The following is a 24,413-nucleotide window of genomic DNA, read 5'->3' on the forward strand; positions in this document are numbered from 1 at the left end:
TCTGGGCTTCTTCTGATAAAAATAAAAAATGCAGCTGAGAGCTGTGTTATTCCAGGTGAGAAATAACACCCTCCCCTTCCCTCTCAGTCATACTGAATGCTAAAAAATAAAATAAACTAAAAAAAAAAATCCTCTTAGCAAAGACAGGTAACTGAACCAAACCGTCAGATATTTATTAGGTAAAATGGGAGCCCAACAGACAGACATCTACAGTTTTTCCTTGCTCTGTAATCTTGGGATACTTTGCTCAACCCACAGATATGTCCAGGTCTTCTCAGGTACTTCCATGTCTGTGAATGCAACGTCCTCTTAAAACAACCAATTTATGCTTCAGTGTTCAAGCTATCTCACATACCTCTGCACTGAATATGAGTGCAGAAGGTTCAGGAGGTGTGGCATACACCTGTGACCTTTGGAGATACAGACTCCAGGTATGATACTCACTTCATACAAACGATTGTCTCAGTAGTGAAATCAGTGAAACAATGTCAATTTACACCAAAGGATCATTTTCCTTGGACTGTATCCTCTTTAAAAAAACAGTGCTATTAAACAGATTGCCACAGCTAATGCCCAAGACTAAGCAATAAAAAGTAGCATCTTATATTTGTGATAGCAGAGAAAAAGAAGAACAATGAATCTCCCTCTTGAATTGTTGAATATTTTGTTTTGGGTAGTTTTCTGGATGTTATGGCACTGCAGCAAATATGTGTCACATCCTTCTGACAGCGAGTCAAGCTTTAGGGACTGGCAATCCAGGTAGCAATAGGTAACTACTGGCAGCTAACACCAGAGTTCAGTGCTGTTTTCTTCTACCTGTGCAGCAAGGAGGGTAAGGGGGAAACATATCCACCACCTTCAGCTTCCTGTGTACCAGTGATTCCATCCTACACAAATAGCTCATGTGTGAGTGGTGACAGTTAACACAGGTGAAAAAGCTACAGTTGAGCTAAGGGAAATAATAATGCCATTTTCTCTATAAAGAATCAAGATATTAAGTGGCCACTCAAAGTCCAGTCCAACAGCCATCCAAATCAAGGGATACACAGATTTTTGCAGGCTTTGCAGAACGCTTGCTGTTTGTAACATCTCCACAGAAAATTTCTATGAAATTTGCCCAATGGCCTCTTCCCAGATGGCAAGGACATTTTGGCATCCCATTCTGCAACATCTCTATTTTTGATTTTCTGTCTTGGAAATTGGTTTTGTGGTTCAACCACACTTTTTTTTTCCTTTTTTTTTTTTTTTTTCCCCTAACTTCCTATGATTTACATCCTATCTGAGCTTGGCTAGAGCAAAGAGGCATGCTGCATGACACATCATCGAGAGAAAACCTGCCCAGACAAGGAGTCTGTATAGACACATCTGTGTAAGGTTATGTGTTCGTGTCACAAACAAGCCAAAATGTGATCATGACCTGTAAAGCCATTCACAGCTGAGGAGGTTGATCTGACTTTTCGTCAGAGTTGTTCAAACTCCATAGCACACTGTGTGGACCTGACTTACGCAGTGCTGGTGAGGCAAGAATGCTGCCCTCTGAGCCCAGCAGACTTAACTGGAACTCTCCAGAATTGCTTTGTATACGCATTTTTGTTCAGATACCATTGCAAATGCTTCAGGGAAAGTGATAATTTCCTAGGAACCAAGTTGGTTAAATCATTCTTGTAAAGAATTTGCATAGCTATGGAAGTAACATCTGGAGCTAAAGATCAAACAGGATTCAATGCAGATCAGTATTTCTGAACAGGAGTAAACTGCTACAGGTATTACCCAGGACACAACTGTGTTAAACAATGGAAACCAGCAACACTTGGATTCATTTTACAAATACCAACTGCTATTCTTCAGCAAAGCTTCCTTCTTTTTTTTTTTATTTTTTTTAAACAACACTGTCATTCACTATGGGACTGAATGGAAATGATCAAACTGAAGTTACTAGAAATACTTCTGTCCATACTGCTTTGGGCCCTACTGGAGCAGCTTGAAGCACATGTTTACATGTACATCCATTAAGTTTATTTTCTTAGGGTGAAGGAAAATAATAACTTCTTGGAGCAAGAAAATTAGCCTTCCACAGAAGCCACAACTGAGAAGAAATTGATAACCATGCAGAATAAGGGGTATTATGGTATTTGAAAGTTTCCCTAAAGACTTATCTTCCTACAGAAATTGCCTGTACCTTAAATATTTAAACCTAGTTGCCTTCCTTCAAGCATTCTGAAATACTGATTTCAACAGAGGTATTTTGATGTTCTAGCAGCATACTGGGAAACCAGGTCCAAGCTATTTTAGGCAGAAACCTAAATCTTATTTCCAACGTCTCAAGATAAAACAGAGCAGCTGATCATTTTCCACTCTTGCTTCATGCACATGTGAAATTAGGAGGTTCACCCAATCACATTTCAAAGGTACATAACCACTCTCCATATAGGTTAAATATGGAGCCAAGACTGCAAACATACCAAAATAAAGGAAGTTGAAGAGATGGAGGTAGGTTATCTCTATCACCTTGACCATTACCAATAATTTCATCACCTCCATACAGAAAATAATAACAAATTAGAAAAAAATAATCAAACGAATTCTTTTTCCCATTGAAAAATGACAAGTAAATCTTATTATTCTGCAGGAAAGAACTGATTTCCACAGAATTCTTGTCAGAAAAAAATCACACCTAAATATTTTTTTAGAGGTCAACATCCATTTCAATGAATAAATGAATCCCTACTATTCCTGAAGGAATCCCTACTACTGCTGAAGGTGAGTAGTGCCAGGTGACTTAGGGCATCTGCATCTCTAAAACCTGCTGGTTTTGCCAAACTTCATCACGCATAAAGTAGTGCAATAGCAGAGCAAATTTTGCAGTGTAATGCAGACGCCACGCAGGTCCTGGGGGAGAAGATAAACCAGGAAAATCCTGGAACTAACTGTCGGTCCTACAGGACACCACCACTGAACAGACGCAGAGATTTATTTCTATTTTAGCTAAATCCCATTTTCTGATGGGAGCATACTCGGTCTGAATTGTCTTGCTGACCTCATTTATTGTTCAAGAACAAAGCTACAGGAGGAATCACATTCATCTCTTTTATGACATCAGAAACAAAAGCCAAAGGCACTGTCAGTGTGGTTTCTTTTCATGCATTTAAGAAAAGCTTTTGTATAGTCAATGAAGTCACAAGTCTTGATCTGTGCACAGCTCATGATAATACAATTACACACTAACAACATCATTTTTATCCAGTGCTACGGTCAAAGGTGGAAATAACTGACATGAAAAATGCATCAACCAAATCAAGCTCATGACTCGAAAAGCAAAATAACAAGCTAAAAGCTCTGAAACCACTGCTCTCCAGGACTTAACTTGGAGCATGTGCAAGGACAGACTGGTTTGGACCAAACTATTTCACTCTGCTGAGTAGTTATTTCTCATGAAAACCCTTCAGAACTTTTCAACTCAGAAATCTTCCACTATATTTTCTTTTAATTCAGACTTGGAACTGCAAGAAGCATCAACTTGTCAGGATTTCTTCAGGATGGAAATTCTGAGGAAAGCTGCTCAGCTCTTTTGGCCAATTGCCATGAAAGATAAATGATTGTTTAAACAGATGTGTGCCAGGGCTTCCTCTGTCCATTAGAAACACGCAAACAACCATGGGTGCCTTGGCTGAGATCAGCTCGAGGCTCGTCCTCCCCCGGGACACCTCCACAAAGCACCTGTGTGACTTCTGCTGGACAGCTCCAAGGGGCCAGTGAGAACAGAGGCAAAAATGGCACAGGTGGTAACTCTGGAACGCTTGCTGCTTACCTCCATCAGCCTTCTCCCTGCGACAGCCAGTTTCATTACTGCTAAGTATGACACCATTAAAGAATTTCCTCTGTTTATGTTCGTTCCTATAATAGCTGTTCAGCTTCTATCATGTCAAGCTGAATTCTGCACACAGGCTTGACAAAGTCCAAGTTATTCCTATGTGTCTTAGGTCACAGCCTTTGTATTTTGTTCATTTATTTTATAGCAAACAATATGCTTTCTCAGTTATTTGCCAACAATTGCACAAGTTGCTTTTCTGTACTCTTCTGCCCCAAACATCCTGAGCACTCATCACATATTTCTGAGAGATCTGCTCCCTGAATGGCCTGTAACACACCACGCAAAGTTTTCCTTTGTTGAAAAATGACCACACAAATGGGCAGCACAGGCAAGGTTCAGCCAGTTCATACTGTACATCCCTAAAGGACATAACCAGATGCTTTTTCACTGGGACTCTAAGTGAGGCAGAACTCAGTGAACGAGGCCCATTCACAGACAGAGCATCTATACACAGCAGACCATGCATTTGTCAAGGCCACCTCTACTTCGCATTGTGTATGAGCTACATGGTTTTGCAGAGGTCTGCAATCAGAATATGCAATTCAACTGTCTAAAAAAACAAAGCAGGAAAAGGATACTACAATCACTTGAACTTTTGCTGTGGTTCAGCTCCAGAAACCACTGTGCTCAAATTTACCTTCTCCGGTGTATTTACTGGCCACCTGATCACCATGCAACATCACCTCCAGCTGAGAGAAAGACCATTTCTGTTTACACAGGGCATAGAGAAAAAGTCTAGGAAAACACACGCGTGTCCAAAACTGGACATTGAGAAAGGAATTTCTCTACTTCAGCTTCTCCTAAATGAAGCTACCCTCCTACAGCAGTCAGCTGCCTGCCTTCTTTTCTTTGCTGGGGGCCTTTCTTAGACCCTTTCCTCTTCCACATGATTCTTCCTTCCACTGTTGACAGATCCTTTTCCAAAGTAGTTTTTCAGTTCTGAAGCAAGCAATTGAATTTGTTTGTTTGACAGCACCCTACAAACACACAAACAAACATTGAATAGTCCATGTTCATTCCTTCCTCAAATTCTCCTTCAAAGTACCCCAGGCAGGACATCACCACTGTGCTTTTCTAGACTACAAAGGGCACAATAAAAAAAAAAAGAAAAAAAAAAGTGTGAGAGTAAGCTGAGGTTCCACTTGCAAAACAGGATGAAAGCACAGGAGGAGCAAAGCATGGCACTACTTGTATGAGTCTAGATAACACAACAAGCATTAGAATCACTCTTCTCCTTTGTGCCACATCTCTACATTCACAGCCCAGTCATCTCTCTCCAAGGGCAGGGCTTCAACACAGCTGCTAGTTCTGTCCTGAGGCCAAGGCCTTCTTCTGGCAGTCTTCTGGCAGAGCAGCTCTAGATGTATCTGATTTGGGCATTCCCAAAATAATGTCATCTCATCTTGGCCTCTGTTCCTGCAGATGGCCACCACCCCAGCACAAAGACTGCTGTTTCTGAGTAATTCACAAGACATCCTGGTATCATCGTATCTCGTAGTCAGCACTAACAGCCTTAAATTCAGGTCATTTCAGTATCCAGCCTGGAATCTGAGTTGCCACTAGCGACTGACCCAACTTCAGAAACAACGTCTGGTCTCTGGTATAAGTCCCAGGACTGTTTTTTCAGAGGATTATTTCTCTTACACTCCCACTTGCATGCTGAGAACCTAACTTTCCTTCCTATCAAAATCTGGGCTGGGCTCATAGCCTTCCAAATAAACCATTTCCATGCTTCCATTAATCATTTATTTTTCATCCCCACTATAAAGATTACCCCTCCCTGGTAATCTGAGTCTGGATGACATGGAAATTTGGAAGAGATTTAATTTCATTTTTGCTCAGCAAGTGTCCTGTCCATGGCTGGTGGCAAGATGGGTGAGTTTTTCCAAGGTGAAAGTTGCTACATAGTCTTTTACTTATTTCAAGTGTGCATACACTCTGATTAAAACCAGCCATTTTCCTAGTCAGAAAGCTACTGAGAGTTTATGTTCCAATCCCAGATGTCCAGGACATTTCCACAGAGCACGCATTGCAGGAGGACGATCTGCTGGCATAACTAGTGACACCGATCACATTTCACTATTTTTTCTAGATATTCTTGCTGACCTAAATAGCTCCAAGCCAAAGATTTTACACGAAAAATGCAGAATATACTTCACATAACCCTGTGAAAACATGCTCTCATCCCACAGAAGAATAATGCTTCCCAAAATGCCTCACCCTTACCAGGTGTTGCCAGTCTTGGAGCAAATGCTGCCAAATCCACAAAAGGACAGAATTTTGACATTTCATTTCATTTTGTTTCTTTCCTTTTCTGTTCTTTTCTTGGAAGCCACTACTGTTTTGTGCGTTGTATTTTCCCTCTTAGTTGTTGTATAAATACAGTGGATGGCATCAAGACTGGTATCCCATCTTCTGTGTCCAGGCCCGTTTAAGTGAGACAGAAGTTCAGCTCTGCACCTAGGAAGACACCGGGGCTGGCGAGAAGTTCACAGCTGCTTTGATCTCTGGCATTTTTCTAAAAATGATCTCTGCCATTTTTCATGCAGGTGGTATGCAGAGAGGGAAGGGGAGGAAATGTGTGGGGAGGTTGTAGGGTGTATTTTCATTTTTCCTTCAGTCAAACATAGATGCTCTCTTTCTTGCTGGGAATTGCCCCACTCAGCTTTTCAGTTCAGTTGTACTCCAAGGCTTCACTGTACTCAGTTGCCACGACTCCATATTCCCTTCCTATGCAACAGACCAGACACACTATTTCCCAGCTCTGGAAAACAAAAAATTAGTTGGTAAGACATGAATTCTTACAGAATTTTCTTAAGTAAGTTTTTTTTTTCTTAAGTAAGTATGTAAGTTTTCTTACAGACATTGTTCCCCGTAAAATGCAAATGGTTTACTACCTGCAATTCCTTACTCTAGCAGATTTTACTTCAGCCTGGAAGTGTGAGCTTTCTCTTCTATCCAGGTTTTGTGAGATCAAGCACAGAATCTGGATCTTGTGACCATGTTCTCTGGTGTGGTACAAGTCCATGCTGTATTCACAGCTGAGCTCAGACCTGTTGGTGCCATCCACAACCACTCTGCATGCTGACAAGATCCAGCCACTAGTGCTCACTGACTGTTGAATTCTGTCACAGCTTCATATTGTTTGCAAAGGCCCAATTATTTGGACTGAGCAGAATATTCAGAGATACTTTGCTTTCATTATTTTGCATTGTCATCACAAAGAAGAAATACCCTTCAGAAGTGTCAGGCTCTTCCACCAAGCCCTGCATTGTTATTGCTGATGTGTGTGCTGCGCTAAGGGGTAATGAGGAAGCCTATTGCTGGTGCTCCCTTGGCAGTTGGAAATACTAATGTTTTGGGCAGCTTCCAGTTCCCCTTCTGCCAGCAATTGTCTTTGAATTCTTCCATTATTAACACCACAATCTAAACTGTCCCACAGCCTATCCCTCTAGGACATTTCTAAAAGAAAAATATCCAGCTCATCTTTTTTAGCTCCACCACAGTCAGGCACAGGACCAAAATGTCCAGAGCAGAACTCACTGCAGAGAGCAAGTACACACACTACATCAACACACACAACCAGATCCCTGACTCCTGGCAGACTGATTCTTCATAATCTTCACATTCCTAGGTCCAGATCTGGGCTGCATCTGCTCCTTGCTAGTCCCTGGTGGCCTTCCCTTGCCCACTCCAACAAGGGGCTGATCAGGTAGCCACAAGGCCACTGCTGCCATCAGCACAGAAAACACAAGCCCTCCAGGTCCAGTAGAGCCTGGCACAATCAAGCACAATGACACTGTCTGCAAACAAAATATCTTCTCACCCCCTCCCTAGCTTCCTTTGTCTTCTCTCAGGGCAATCCAGATGCTCCCACAGCCACTGCATGGCTCCTCATGAGCCAGTTATCAACTCAACGTGGTGCTTTGGTGCTAAATCCCCATTCATGCCCAGACTGCATGAGCAGACTGTTCCACAAGCATGAGCTCTGCAACCCACACCCCACTACAACATTTCAGCTTCAGCCACAGCCAGAGGTCACAAGCCATTGTACACAACCAGCTTCCCCAGGGATCCATCTCTTTCCTGGAATCACTGTCAGAGCATCTCTTCGGTTAGGTCACGCCAGTTCAGAATGGCCAGCCTTTCTGAAGGAGGGCATAATTTCATGCAGACTAGAGAGAAGACGAAGAGATGCTTCAGGGGATGGTTGGTCCTTCTCATGACCGCTTGGCATGTTGCCGGGCTCCAGCATCATGTCACAGCTACGTGGTCAGGGCTGTGTCTGCTCCTGGCTGGGCCCCACACACGTAATGGGGAGATGAAGTGGCCAGCTCATCAGAGAACCACTTAGCTACTGTCACCATTTGCTCAGAGAGAACAAAGCACACTCCTGCTAGCTCCTGTCTTTAAAAGATTTGTTAATCCAGTTGCTAACACTTGAGCTAGGCTGCCAGCAGCATCTCCACCTGCTGCATCAGAGCCACCACTTGCCAAACCACCTGCCAATGCCATCCATGCTCCATCTCCTCCTGGAAGCCAGCTGTTGCCACCAGGCAGGCACATCTTGTTGCATTTGTTGCTGCTCTGTCAGCTGTCTGCTCGCACAGGTATTACATACAGGCCTGATGATGACTTCTATCCTTATTCTCAGCAGTTCAAAAGCCAAAGTTTGTGGGACGTTTACTGTTCGTCCCTGGAAGGCTGCTGCCTGCATTATCCAAATCAGTTGTAAAATGTCTCCTCTCCCAAAGTGCAGAGCTGGCGTACAAATCTGCTCAAAACTGTGACCATGCAAATACTCCTAGCACTTAGGCAGAACTGCATCTCCTGTTGTTACAGTACAACACAAATAGCACGAGCCTATTGATGTACCTTTAGATTCCTACCTTCCTTAGACATTATGAAAAGAATATTAGTTTCTTCTCTTTTGCCTCAGTCATTCCATCTGTAAAGGGGAATAATGGCAGGAAGATAGAACTTTTTTGATCCTGACACACGACTTCCATTTCTCTATTTACTAGTGTGTAGATTTGAGTGAATATGAATATGAATATGAATGTGAATGTGAATATGAACATTTCATTGAAATTATTCCTTCGGGATACATGATATTTAACGCTGACCTTTTTGCCTATTATTTGAACAGGAGTTTGAATCTCCAATAATCATTTAGCTCTGGAAATGTGTATACATATTTCTTTCATTTAAACATTGTCCAAAGTGTAACTTGGTGCTGGTTTTGCTCAAAATTGAGTATGGAAATCAGAAACTGATTGAAACTGACTTTTATCCTGAAAGCGGTTCTTGCCTGATAAAAAACAGCATTTCCAAATGGTAATACTTTCCTCAAAAAAAAATAAAAATAAAAAAAATCCTGCCTGGTCCTTTTGTTAAGGACTAGGCGTTTTCACAGAACCACAGAATGGTTAAGATTAGGAGAGACCTCTGGAGATCACCTGGTCCAACCCCCCAGCTCAAGCAGGGATATGTAGAGCAGGTTGCCCAGGACTATGTCCAGGGCAATTTTTCTAATTTCTCATTAGCACTGGGATTGATATAAAGACAACAGGCTTGAGCCCTTTCTCCTCTGTGTCAGCCTAAAGCCCACTGCAGATAATGCCATTAGAAGGCTATCTGCCTGAGGACTAATCAGATTCACTTTAAGCAGTAACTTTTGCATGCCAGCAATATGTTGGGATGGTAAAGGAGTTTGAATGTTAAGTGTTGTTCGAAGACATCTGAACCTTACGTGATGCACAGAGCAGATGTGAAGGAACTCCATTTACAGCGGTAGATATACATCATGCTTTATACTAATGTACCTGGGAAGAGAAGCTTTCATTGCTACTGTGCCTACGAATAATAAACCTTCTCAAAAGTCTGTGGTAAGCCTGTACAGAATTTCATTTGGTGTTTTCCTTAATTACATTGCTACCAGTTGATACTACTTCAGCAGAGTCTAAATATCAAAGTAAGTCACTGTCTTGTAAATGGGGTAAAAAGCCATATTTAACAGAATCAGTGTTTGATCCTCCGTGTCTCACTTCAGCAGAGAACTAAGAGACTTCAATGTATTTTCATTTGGATAAGGAATATAAGCTAAAGCCCAGAATTATTTGTGTATGGAATTCTCCCCATAGTTTTTTGTTTACTTTTAAACAGTTGTTATACATGGAAGCCATCTGACTGATTAAAATTTACTTTCCAACAGCAAATATTTTTTTTAAAATCTTGTTCGTGTAACCCTGCTTGCTAGATGAAGAGTAAGATGAAACAAAAAAAATCTCATGAGAGGCCAAGGAGAAAGGCACAAATGGAATGAGATATAAAAGTCCACTAACATGCTAAAAATGTACCAGAGAATGCGATAGAACATGTCTGAGGTCACTTGAAGATTATTTGAATGGAAATAATTTCCCTGAATTATTATGTGATAACTTTCTTGATTACAGTACACAAAGCTCAAAGTTAGGATTCGGAATATTGTTACCACATAGGCAAAACATTTCCATGCCTTGCAGCAGCCATTTGTTTTTTCAGATGAGCACAAAGCAACTACCAATTCAACTGGAACAGTGCGACTGACACTACAACCAGAAAAGAGATGTAGGCAATTAACTTGCGTTTGACCTTGTCGGAGAGTATCAGCACTCCAAGTGTGTAATAACACAAGTACAATTTTGGACAGGTCAGACAGAAGCTTTACTAGCTACGATCCTAGTATGGGAATGCTCCGGCAGCATCCCCTCTCTGCCCCCTGTCTTCTCTACCCAGTGGCTGCAGAGACCTGACTCACAAACGGCTTCAAAGATATCAAACAGGTAAGGAAAATCATTCTAATGCTTACAAAGCTAGGTGTGCATTCTTGGGAAGAAGGGACTCCAGACAACCATTTATGTGTTAGCAAAGCCCAGTACCCCTTCCTGGGAGGGATGGACTCCTTAAGGATCTGAACTGCCAGAGCTGACGCTGCGGTGGGGCCTGTAGGAGCAGCACACCCAGCATTTTCCTAGCTCAGAAGTGGGAGACAGAAACAAGCAGCCTGCCAGCTTCTGGTCGAAAGGAATGTTTCTTTTGGTAGGATAAACTTCTTGGTCATACCTCTCAAACCTTAAATATTAATAATTTTTCCAGCAGAACCTAAAATTCATGTCTTTCAAAATTCATGGAGAGATGACAGCTAATTCTGTGGGTTTATAAAACTGTTACCATCTTCTCTGCATGCTTAAATATTTGTCGCCAGCTATAAACAGTCACGACTGACTCACAAGTCATCTTGTTCACAGCTAACACCAGGACACACAGTGGGCTATTTCTTCTCACAAAAAGCAACCAGAGGGCCCTAGGAGCCACACCTGAAACAGGAATATCAAAGAAACGAGCACAGGTGGCTGAAGACTAGCAAGACCTAAGATATTCTCCTAATTTAGGAAAAGCTGATTATTCATATCATCAGAGCTGCCTCCCTCAGGAAGACAATTTCTGAAGTATTGTCCAACATCAGGCAGTTACTGGTTTAAACTTCTACGATTTTCCTGTGCTCTGATTTCCCTTTCCCACCATGAGGACTTACTTATGTCAACAGATGTGCATGAAAAAAGATGTAAGGAGAGAAAACTTAGAGTTGGTTGCCTTCACTCCGCTGGTTTGTGCAGCAAAGCTACACCTGCAAATTGCTGTCTCACAGCAGCTGTGGATCTGATTCACCCTACTCCCATTTCTATGACTGCCTGACTTACAAGTGACAGAGCAAGCATCACAGGCATCAGCAACAAAGCTGCATACATCAGAAACACTCAGGGGAGGATTTCTGCTCTAGAGGAGCAATTCTTGTAGTTCTGCAGCCATACCATCGCTAATGAAAAGTCACGAGGTCAGATGCCTCCTCAGTTGACATCAGTGGATTAGCATGGTTGTCACAGGGGGAAAATGTGACTCAGGATCTCCCCAAGAAATAGCTACATCTCAATGAGAATGAGCAGCTGCTAGTTTGGCCTTTGGTCTCAGTTTTATTGCCAAGCATATAAAAAGAAATGTTCCAATTTTTTATTCCTTCTTTCCCACAGCAGCTGACTCAAGTAACTTCCTTCCACCACCACCCCTTTTTTGCTAGATAGCCCCTAAAGCTCTACATAGACAATAGTCCAATCTACAAAGTGGCATCTAAATATTGAAGACCAGGGCGTCTCATGCAGTAAGCCCAGACTTAGCGTATTGCATTTTCACAGGAAGAGCTAAGTATAAAGTAGACAGTGCAAGACAACAGCTGCGCTAATGAAATCTTTAGCTACACCAGATGTAGCCCACAAACTGTAAAGGAGAGACACACTTGCATCTTATTTCTGTTCTTCTTTTCTTTGTTATCTCTACCCTGCTTTTTATTGTTTAAATGAAATTTCTGAATCATCAGGAGATTTTTGTGGTCATATAATGGCTGCAGCCCATTCCTACCACCCTTGAATTTCACTGCAGGCATCTGGCATGAGCAGCAGAACTCTGGAGGGAGTCTTCTGGGTTTAAGACCACCAAAGAGAAACAATTACAGCTTGAGGAGAGTGAAAAGGAAAAATTCTTGGTGGACATTTGTGAACTCTGTTTTTTTTTCTCTGTATGTAAACCAGTTTCAAACCTATTTAAGTAAAGAAGGTTGCAAAGTTCAGTTCCACTAAAACATCTTTTCCCTGATTCCATTCAAGACAGACAGCAACACTGAGAAAAGACCAAAGAAAGCAACAGTCAGTATGTGATAACAGCGTTTCTACAGTCAGCAAGGATAATTCCCATTAACTTTTTGGAAAAATTGCACTGAGACTAGCATAAATGGCCAATGAGGCAGAAGAAGCATGGACTGTTTATTTCAGAGTCCTCATAATCTTCGTCACAATCCTGAACCCCCAGGCCACAGCTTCACTGCTGAGGCTGCAGGACCTGGACTCGGCCGCCCTGACGTCTCTGCAGCTCATCTGCATTGCTGCTAATGTAATTCAGATCATGGACTGGACCGTGGGGCCTCTTTTGCCAAGGTCTTTCACCACATGAAGTAATTTACACTTCTGTGGCTTTTAGCTGGTTTCCGAAGGAAATGAGGCTTATGAGAGCATGTTGCATTTGTGGGCGTGGGTGTGTCCCCCCCACCAGGAACTTCTGAGCCCACTATCCAATTTCAGTTGAATTAGACACAAATACAGAACTGGTTATGAGTAAGTTACCATGGATAGAGATGGACAGGTTTCCTTGTGGGGACTTCCTTAGTGACAATGAGGAAAGGCTTAGATGGAAGGAGAGGAGAAGAGGCAAAAACTTCAGGCAGTATCATATCAGTCTTGAAAGGAGTATCTCAACACAGAAATGTTGCTGCCCAAAGGACAGTAGGCACATTTCAGAGCGAGAAGCATGCCAGAAGGAAGCGCAAATCAGAGCAAGGTGGTTAGAAAATAATCATGAAAGTTTTTTTAGAAGATGGTCAGAAAATTTTTGACAGAACTTTTCTACATGAAAGAATAGAGCTTTGTTAAAATGTTCCATGGAAAAAGATTTTCACAGTAATGTTCCTAACATGCAGGAAAGCTTTCTAGTCACTTTCAGAAGAAAAAAAAAAAAAAAATGAAAAAAAAAAAAAGTTTTACCAAAACCATCAGTTTTTCTATTTGGGATTGGACCAGAAGTCATTTCTTCTTGTGAAAGCACCATTGCTTTGGGTGAACTTGTCTTCCTTCCAAGGCAGAATAAAGAAAAATTTCAGACGCCTGGGAGCTGTCATGAGATGGAAATGTCCTTGCTGGAACAAATAAGAGATAACTGCTGAGAACACAGGGTCCTACAGTTCCCAACTACAGCCCTCCATGGAGGAATCTCATGGAAGCAGAATATTCAGCCAGCTTTACAGAGCAGTGGCCACTGGGAAGGCAGGGCTTCATGTTCAGTGATTTATGCTGTTTATTTATTACAGGCTGCTTTACGGACTTCCTTGAGCTCACTTCATATTGCATATATTTGGCTCATTGCATCGTTAAAGCTTAACTTCTTCAGGTTTTCATAGATCTCTGACATCACCAGCAACGTGTACAGAATGCCCATGAAGTTTCTATTACAATCATGACTTCAGAAATAGATACAGTAAACACCACTTGAAAAATCACAGTTTATCAACTTCTTTCAAACACCTACTGGGATCAACTTGCATTTTAACAAAATAAACAGTCACACTTAGGTGAAAGACAAGGAAAGAGATAAAGAAATGCACTTTTTGTTATGTAGCCACTTCTAAACGTAGAAGCTGAATTTCACACAACCTGATATGAAACAGAAATTGTTGAAACCTTCATTCTGAAGGTTTCTACTTCTTCAGACCTAGGTTGTGCAAAGACCATCTCACTAAAGAGGCCAAAGAACATTGCCTGTAACATACACATACACCAAAATGCATCAAAACTGAAAACCAAAGAGTAACATCTTTAAGTGTTTTCCCCAAACAACAACAACAAAATCATTTTTAGAAGAAGGAAAAAAAACAACAAACAAAACAGATAAAAAACAAAAATCAATTTACAGAGACTGCTATAGTGCTTCCTTCATAAGAATGGCAACATGGGGTTATTGCTCAAACTATCGTTTTCTCTTGAATGTTTAATTTAACTGCAGGTTTGGGGCCCAGGAAGGGTTGCAGGTAGGATTTCAAAGGCCAGTAATACCCAGTAGGGTCAAAATAGGGATTTTCAGGGCTTTTCTGACCTGTGGAAGCCTACATCTATACTAAAAAACAGCATTGCAAATTCATCTCATATGTATAACAGTATACTAAAATAGACAGAGGATTGTCATGGATGAATTATTCCTCTGCAGGAAGCTTGAGTGAAGATTAAGAAAAATAAAGTCCAACATCTTAAAAAAGGAGAGTAATCTCAAATAGATTTTTTTTTTTTTTTTTAAAGTTCTCAAATTAAAACCATGTTGATAATAAGTAGCATGCTGGTACAAATGCTCTGCCTAACTTCTGTGCAATTAAAGACTGTGCTGAAAAGCAAACTTCTGCCTTGCAAAAGACAGATAATTTAGACCATGCTTCAGAATCCACATCTCACGGAGCCTTTGGCTTCTCCAGTGTGCATGTAAATAAGGAACAGCAACTGCAGAGGCAATGAGGACAGTAGTTGTACTGGTGGATGACTGGCTGTGAGGAAGCACACAGAGTCCTCCACCTCGCTTAGTACAGGCCTTTGACCCGATGGAAGAATGCAAAGATTCCTCTGGGGCCTGGCTATGAATATGAACCAAATATTTTCAAATCCTATTTTCAAACACTGTTTTCAAAACCTTCCAGATCCAAAACTTCAATGTGACAGCCCTGGATCTCAGCTCCAGTCCTCTCATCCTCAGCATTTTGTTAGCAAAAGTTTTAGTCTTGTACCAAAATATAGTGTCTAGAAAGTATAAAGTTTTTAAGTTTTAGGTGTTTTTGCAGTTTACTTAAGATTAATGCAAGCACTACTTCTTCCAAACATTTACATATTTTGGTTCTGATAATGAAGTGCATCTTCACACACTTTTCTTTACTGGGTAACCATAAATCCGTAGAGAGAGGAGAACCCTACAAAAACAATGGAGGCAGCATGGCCCAAGCCAAAATAAATTCATATAAGAGGAAACAATGGGAAGAAGCTGGCAAAAACAACATGAAAAAAAAAAAAAAAAAAAAAAGGAAGTTTATTGGATACACACAAAGAAAAGACCACCCTATGTGTGTGGCATATATTTGTGCTAAGTCTCACATCTTTTCTGTGATATGTATTTTTTTTTACAAGGTTCTAAGCTTTTTTTTATGAGGTGAATAAAACACACAAGAGCAAAGTCTCCAGCAGCTAAAGGGCAGTAGTAGATGTCTCTGTTATGCATTTGCTTCTAATAGAATTCCCATTCACTTTCCTTGAACAAATCAAAACCGTTGTTGGAAAAAGTTCTTTAGAGACCAATGACCCAAATTATCCTCTCCCAAAGGAAGGAAAGCAGCATTAAATGTTTGGAAACCTGCCCCCAAACATATATGCACAAAATGCGTTGTTGAGCAAATGAAGTTCACAGTAGTTCCTGATGAAATCCTGCGTGGTTTTGAGCTCTAGCTGAGGGACTTCAAAGGACCTCCTGCAAAAACATGCTCAAAATCCTACATTGCCCTGCACTTTCCCATACAAGCTTGCTTAATTTATCTTGGAGGTGTGATGCTTTCCCTCATTTGAATTCAGCTAATTAATTTTGTGTAGATGCCCATTTCAAAATCAAGCGTTCCTCCAACATCAGTGAGAGGTCTACCTCTTGCCTAGCTCTCTTCTCATACCATTTATCATCTCTAATTTGAATCATGCTCAATTATTTAAGTCTTTTTGTTGTTGTTCTTGTACTCTGCTTTTATCAAGAGCAGCTTTTAGTTATGATTACATTCTTCTAAGGATGTGGTAAGTGCAACAGGCTTTGGTTACTTCTTGTAGGACCTGAAAACCTGTCAGTGGCGAGGGAAGGATGCTAGCCTCCAATGTGTGGGAGAAATGACTAAAATGAAGCTCATGACAAAAATTAGCAAAAGAAAATAGGAAGCTTGAACACATGGAAAGAATTTTGGTGGAACAAATAAGATTTGCTGGACCCTTCTCATATGATTCAACAATTCTGTTGTTACACTGCAAACTGCAGTAATGGAAAACAGAGCAACAGTTAGAGGGTGGGAGGTAAACTGAAAACAAAACAATATGTTACCTTGAAATGCAGAAGAGGTGAGGGTTACATGTTTATGGGGCATTAAAATGCATCACTCACTTGTCGAGATAAAAATCCTCTTAAAATCCTTTCAATCATTGTTTTCTTACATTTAATGTATTAGCAAAAGTTCTGGATTCCACAAAATATTTCAAGATCTTCTCGGAAGAGAGGACTACTGTCCCTCTTTGTCCAATAATCTTCAGATTTGCAGAGTCTGAGCAGCAGTTTATCTCTGGAAAATACCTATGCCAGGTTCAGAAGTAGATTCCTGTAAAACTCTGCTAACTTGTACTTATGAAGAAAGCATGTCACCACATTTTCTGGCATGAGGGTCTTGAATCTGAATGCAGCTTTTAATTTTCTACAGCACAGTTCATTAGCTTTCACCACCCATTTTTACTGCACTTGCACCACTTTGTAAATATATCTCTAATGTTAACATTCCTTACCATCCTTAAGAATCCTTGAATATTTATGGTTCTCATCAAAAAGATGTCTTAGCCGAAGACACACAACTGTAGTCAAAGCTTTCACCTTAAAAACATACATTTCTAATCATGATAAATACGAGGAAAATTTCAAAGAATCATTAGTGACTAAAGAAAAAGCACTAATTAGACAGTGGAGAAAGCTAGGTGTTCCTCTTATTTGGGAGTTTAAAAGCACTGAGTTCCAAAAGAGTTGAAACTACAAATAAGCAGTCACCTTCAAGTGAAAGAGAAGAGAATGCAAGTAAAAAGAATTCAGTGGTCCTTTTTTTCTTTTCTTTATCATTACCTCTTAGTATTTAAGCCAGTATTACACTGTAGAGAGACTGGAGTTGCATGTTTTTGTTTCAGGAGGTATAAGGGACCGTAGCAGAGCTGGGCACCACCAGGCATGGCTAGCGTTAATGGTGCCTAAGTTCACCTAAACTGAAAGGAAAAAGAAAAAAAAAAAAAAAAAGAAAAGAAAAATCTCAGCCTGAGATTTCTAACAATCACTGTGCAAAACATTTAAGAGGTGTGTCTGAAACCACGTCCCCTGCCGGAGGTTAGATACTTAATGTATAGGTGCAGTGGGGCTCCTCTACAGGACCGAAGGGTCAGAAATAACTTCACAGTATTCTGCAAGGACTATAATTGTTTTACCCTAATAAATAATAAAGAAATAAATAATACCAAGTCACAACAGAGAGGGTATTTCTCTTTCCTAGTGAAGGATCTCAAACACTCTCTTCCCTCTTTTCCAATCCTATCCATTTTGCAATGTTTGGCTTCAGAATGAAGAAATTGGTTGCACAAAAAAATTGGTAGTATAAAAGTGCCTCGGCACCTGGAGCTGTACATTAACCACAGAGATCTAAGGAAGCTGCTCATATTCTTGAACGTGTCAAGTATTTAAGCACCTCAGAGTGCTATCAGTGTCTCAGGTGCCTATGCACCTTGACGGAGCTCCCCTACAGAGCTCTCTGGAATGGAGGCTCTTGCATCCATTTAAGACTAGAAGAACCTGTAGCATCCTCGAGCTGCTCTGCCTCACTGAAGCCTACAAAGGCATTGTCATTGACCTCATAAGAAGCAGGATGGGGCCCATAGGAAAAGCTTCAGCATAGGAAATACATTTTCTTGCCATGATTATACTCGGTTTACCAGACAGATAGATTAATTCCAGACATGATGGGTGAGAGATGAATGTTTGAATTTCCACCACACCCGCCCAAAAGGAACTGCAGTAGGTTTCCTTTTATTCTCCTTCCCCTTGCCCAGCACCACCGCCACCTGTAAGAGGACAAATCTTAAACTCACACAGACACAGTTATATAAACTGACATTCCAGTTAATGGTTGCTTTGGAAATTCCCAAGCTATGAGCTGTCCTGCAATCTAGAAACTGTGGTTTCCAAACATGAGCTAAATCACAAACCACTGCACAAGGAGTCGTTGCGAACATTCCTTGTGTCATTGTTTCAAAACAAAACTTGTAATATTTTAATCTCATGACCACAAGAACTTGTCTGTTATAGCATGTAAAGATGATCCAGCCAGTTAGGAAAGCACTTCAGCTTCTACCCCACTTCCACTCATTGATAAATCTGTAGTCTGTCAGAAATATCAGGAACAGAGGGCCACAGTGGAATAGCTATTGGTTTAGCTAAAGCAAGGATAAATATGGAGATGATGATAGCAACACCCAGACAATGCTGTCTGCTCTTCTCACAGGTAACTCAGGGAACAGGACACATCCTGAAAGCAGGAGGCATAAGCTCTATGTTCTCCTCAGTCTCGTGTTTAAGCTTGCATTCCCACAGCCAGGACTAACCCTCTTCCTTTCTGTAGCCATACCATTGTGCAGCAAAGGATGTCAAGCTCTCTGGGTCTTCAGAACACTCAGCAAAAGAATCTGCATGGCCTGAGGAGGAGGTCACTCAGTTCTGGTCTCTACTTTCTGAACATTTTAATCTAAGTTAAAACTTAAGACATCACAACTGTCCACACCCAGAGTTCCATAATCACTAGGCCTTTACAGGCAGGATCCTCCTTAACTGCGTTTAGCAGTGTGTCCTGCATCTCTCTTTCTTATAGAGCTCCATCTTCAGTGCTGGAGAAGAGTACATCCCAATGTGATACCACAGGTCAACAGCCACCTGAGACAAAGGTTGCTACAAGAACTATCACTGCATCTCAGCAAATTCCTCAAATCTGCCCTTCGTTCTCCAGTAATTCAGTCAACTCAGATGTCTTTGCAGGCTTTTTCTTTTTTTTCCTGACACCCTTAGCAACTGGCTTCCTAAATTGTTACCTCTGAGAAACAAGGAAAGAATGACATTCTGCAAGGTTATTTGAAATCTGATGACGTAGCACACATGGAGGAAAATCCACAACCCTGTAGGAGTAATACATCAAGGTAAAAAGGGGAGGGTCAGAATAGAAGAAATTAATCTAAGACAATTATTTTTGTCTGCTGTTTCCACCTACAGTGCCTTACATGGAACTATTCTGAAGCAATAAAACATAACTAAAATTTTCTCACGTTTAATCCCATGGCGGAGTGCAGATGTCTGCAAAAGTAAAAATACCCAAGTATTTCAGCCCACAGAGATTCCAGGAAAGTGACATGAGTTTGACTGAGTCGGGATAATACAAACTATCAGCTTTCTGAAGTTCCAGGACACAGAGAGAATTCCAGATTTTGCTTGATCAGCTGAAACAATTTAGGGAATAAGTTTCTCCAACTCTGTTGCCAGAAATTTAGCAAAGAATTTCATGTCAACATGAAGATATAGCTCTATAATTGAAGACATTGTGAGTCCTCCTCCCTGGCTTTCCTAGTAAGGTGATATGAGCCCTGGAGAACAAGGCATCTTTCAACTTTATTGAAATCTGGAAGCTAGAAGAATGCTCAAGATTTAAAATAGATTCAGGACTGAATAAAAAGAAGAAGAAAAAAAAAAGAGGCAAGCTGAAACAGAGGCTTTACTCACTTCCATATTAAAGTTGGTTTTGTCACTTTCCTGTTCACAGGTTATTTCTTCCAGATTAGCTTGCATAGCTGAATTTATTTATTCTTAACAGAGAAACACTTTGATTTCCACCTTACTCACTTTCAATGTTTATGCACTGAAATGTGTTTCAAAGGATTCCTATAGCATTTTGCCATGCCATTTCATATTATTTGTGTCTACCTATAAAAAAGAATAAAATTTGCTTGGAGGGGGATGGACAGTCTTGTTTCATCCCATTAAGCAGCTAGATGAACTCACCAACAGTCAAGCAAAGGACTGACCACACAATCCATCTGAAGCCATATAAAATGACATTCGTAATGATTTGTATGGGGCAGTAGGAAGAGCCTTATAAAGTAATGTCCCTGTAAAAATGCATCATAAATTTAAGAAAGTAGATTTTGGCAAGGAATGTTTTTCTGAAGCTTTTGCTGACTATGCACAGAGTCTCTTTGGGATGGATGTGGTTGACCAGCAAGTTCAGTCCAGTCCCTGACAATTGTCCCTGGTAGGAATCTGCAGCTATTCAATTCTTCTTCTAAAAAAAAAAAAAAAAATGACAAAAATGCTTTAAAGTTAGAGACTGGAAAAATAAAACCATGTAGGTTTCTACAGAGAAAGTGTGTTTTGGGGATCCTTTGATATGCTCTGTTTATTGTTGTAAGTAGCTGTAAACCACAGTCTATTTTCATTGTTGCTCTGATCCGAGTTGCACATCTGGCTGTCAGTGTTAATGTCAGCTTGGTGGGAGACTTCTCCAGAGATCTGTGCATGATAAATAAGTTTTCTGCAGCATGGCGCACAGGTCTGGGATTTCTTTCTTTCTAACCTTACGCTGAAGGCTCATTACGAAAGCACAGAGACTCATTAACAGCATCCAAGGTTTCCAGCTAGGCCCAAAGTTCCCCAGCACACACACAGCTTTCAGAAAAATGAGCAAGTAGCATGCCAGTTTGGTCTTTGTTAACCGCTTTGACCATAACCTTATTTGTTTGCCCATGTCCAATAAAATAGCACATTTTAGTGGTCAACCCTACTGTTGTCTCCCCACAGGTCCTGTGGAAATGTCTGATGCACAAAGGCACTTGGATTGTCTGAAGATTAGCAGGTCTATCGTGCCTTATCTAACCACTTGCTGCTAAATATAGAGGCAACAGAAAGTGGAGGTAATAAGCAGTGACCTGCTCTGTAGCATCAACATATCATTTTACATCTCTGTTGTGCTGCTGGAAGCAAAATAAGTGAAAGCCAAAAGTCTGTCTCACTGAGCACGTCGGAAGCTGTACACTCCTACAAAAGCCTAAGCTTACCTCAATCCCAAAGCTACTTCACTGGGTAATTTAGCATCTCCTGTAACTACTTATTCACATCATTACAACACCTGAGGGGGCTGTCCCACCCTAAAAACTGAGACTCACTCAGCTGACTTACATCTCTACTTTCCAGAGTCTTGTTCACTGAGATAAAAAAGAGGGAAAAAAAAGAAAAAAGCAGGTCTGTACCCACAGAGTCATTCACGCAAGGATCTGTATATATCAACAGAAGGAGACTACTCTGCCCTGAAGAGCTTACTGCCAAAGGGGCACAATCCACAAGCAGAAAATAGAGAGCTGTAACACAGAGATGCTAAGACCCTTTTCCAGAAAAGTATTTATATCCTCCAAAGGTTCCAGCGTAGGTTGGAATTTAAATCTGAGTCTCCACAGCTGAGAAACCAAAAACCTTGAGAAACTTTTAAGGAAGCTTGTGAACATGGACATTAGCTTTGGCTTTCATATTGCTCAAGATTTCCTGGGCTCTCAGTGCTAGGTTAAAGCCAGTGTCCTACTGCCCACATCCAGGTCTGTGTGCTACGAGTACAGCATCGCTCATGGAAACTCCCAACACTCTAAAAACAAAGATGTTGAGTTCTAAGGAGAACATTGTTGGTTTTGAAACCTGCACTATTACATTTACATTTAATGTGTGGATTTGGAAAATGGAATTAGACCAGAAATGTATTTTTAATGTGCTTCATTTAGTTTTGCAACTCCCTGCAAACCACACAATCTGTAATTTTATTTTCTGAGGAATACTTTATTTTTATATGTAATTTGGCTAGATGATCAATGAGCCAAGATACTTCATACACTGCACATGTATAAATGAGCTGTAAATAAGCTCGCTCTTTCTTATGAAGAAGGGCTCTTCCCATGCTTGATACACCATGGCATTTACTTTTGTAAGTATTTTTAACTCCTAGACTTCAGAATCTAAGTTAGGACAATTTTCTGAAAGTAACCAGTAAAAATTACTGTGAAATTACTTCAAAAATAATAATCACAAACATGACTGCAATGTGAAAAATATGAATAACTTATTTTAAAGAAGAACTACAAAGATGACAGAGGACAATGCCAGCTCCAATGCCAGAGTGCAGTACGCTCTAGAAAGTCCTAAATTTCATCCTATCAAGACCAAAGTTGAAAGTAGTATTTAGAACTATCTTATTTCTAATACCAAATAATTGTAACACTGAATATAATTATAATATATAAAATAGAATTATAATATTGAATATCATAATAGTTTCTAATTATAATACTGAATGCACTAGAGTAGGCAGGATCTTGATTTTAGAAATTCTAAAACATTTATGAAATATTGTTTATGCAACTTATCCCGAGTAGACTGTTTTGATGCCCACGTACTTTGGGAGATTGAGTACAACAAGCTTTATAGAAGCAGCTATACAGAAATCTACCATTTCATCCTATATCTGAATCATTACAAAGCAAGGTCCCTCAAAAGCAACTGACTTTTCCAAGTCTGCCCTTTTCATCATGCAGCAGTACGAAGAGAGAGTTTCTTCAGGAAAAGTGTTATTTAAAGACAAAGTTGGTGCTTATTTTTGTGTCTGGCCCAGAGTTGGTGCTTAGTTTTTACCACTGATGTCTGACAGTTTATGTCTGATATGAATGATTTGTATATGCAAAATACAAGGGGAAATAATCACTGTCAGATAAACAGGACTCTAGTCATGAAAGAAAAATACCATAGGAAAGGGGTCTTCCATACAGTCCCATTACACCGTTCCCTCAATAGACAGAGTATGTTTTCTTCTTTTTTTTTTTTTTTCAGAAATTGTGGATTAGTAACATTTTATGCTCTCAAAAACTTTATCAGAAGTTAGTTCATGAAAGATGAAAAGACAATTGATTTTTTCCATTTCAATTACTTTCCCATTAAAAAAGCACAACGTATTTCTACCAAATGACAGCTTCGATGGAAGAGGTTTGGACTGGCAACCCCCCCACATACCAATAACTATTGCAATGAAATGACTTCTGCCTACTCGAATAGCACTGTTAAAAAAAAAAATAAAAAATCTTTTCTCTTGGCACAGCTATGTCACAGGTCTACAAACAAGTTAGAGTATTATCAGCAACACTGACAAAGACCTTCCATCTAGTTCTATTTTCTTTCTCACTGATAATGAAAAGAATATTTAAAATGCATCATACCAAAGGATCAAAGCTATCACATGTATTTCTATCAGGAAATATGCATATCTTCTGCAGAAAGAACATTCACATACATGAAACAGTTGGAAAGGTGCAGATCCTTAAGCTGTTTTTATGCTCTAACAAACAGAATTTGCAGATTTTTTTTTTTAAACCTAAAACAATTTATAATCAAGTTTAGTGTTCGTATTTCCACCCCCCCCCCCAAAAAAAAAAAAAAAAAAAAAAACAACCTGCAAAATATGACAATGTTACAAGAAACATTTAACAGTGGCAATAGGATATTTGTCAGTCCAAGATGAGCATATGAAAATGTTTGGTAAATGATGTTAAATGGAGACACTTTAAGCACAATGTGTTAGACTTAACTGACTTGCAGTAGCCTCTGGGTCCTACTGGCTCTGTAACCACCTGTCCAAAACCAGACTCATTGCTGCAGATGAGCAACGTTAAGCAGAAATCAACATACCCATTTTGGCACCAAATACAATTTGCCAATGTACAATTTGCAATGTTTTTTCCTTTGCAAAAAACTACAAAAAACCAGTATGAGATGATGAAAGGGAAAGGAAGAGGTTTAAATAAGCAACATTTCATGGAACACTGGAAATTTTAATTTTGCCTATAGTATCATAACTACTTCAGCAAAATTTTACCTAAGAGAACAGCTGTGTTAACTATGCCTCATAAATTAAAATAGTACCTCATTAGCTCCGTTGATTCTTTCAAAATTCTTTTTCCCCTTCAACTTTGCATTACCACCATAAGACGATACTTTTGCAATGTCAGAATGAAACAGAATG

The 24,413-nt window shown here is 40.2% G+C and overlaps 1 long non-coding RNA gene across 17 annotated transcripts in view; it reads right to left on the reverse strand.

The window, feature by feature from the left end:
- The window catches only part of LOC311433970, a 130,541-nt gene that overhangs the window by 71,222 nt on the left and 34,906 nt on the right, over positions 1-24,413 (reverse strand). For 6 of the 17 annotated variants that reach the window (XR_014691143.1, XR_014691144.1, XR_014691145.1 and 3 more), the window contains one exon: positions 12,590-13,652. The exons of 7 other annotated variants lie outside the window; for them this stretch is intronic. This is a non-coding gene — a long non-coding RNA (uncharacterized lncRNA). 4 more of the 17 variants (XR_014691141.1, XR_014691142.1, XR_014691139.1 and 1 more) reach the window with 3 other exon arrangements.

This window comes from Aythya ferina, assembly GCF_964211825.1.
Source record: "Aythya ferina genome assembly, chromosome: 3".
Taxonomy (NCBI): Eukaryota; Metazoa; Chordata; class Aves; order Anseriformes; family Anatidae; genus Aythya; species Aythya ferina.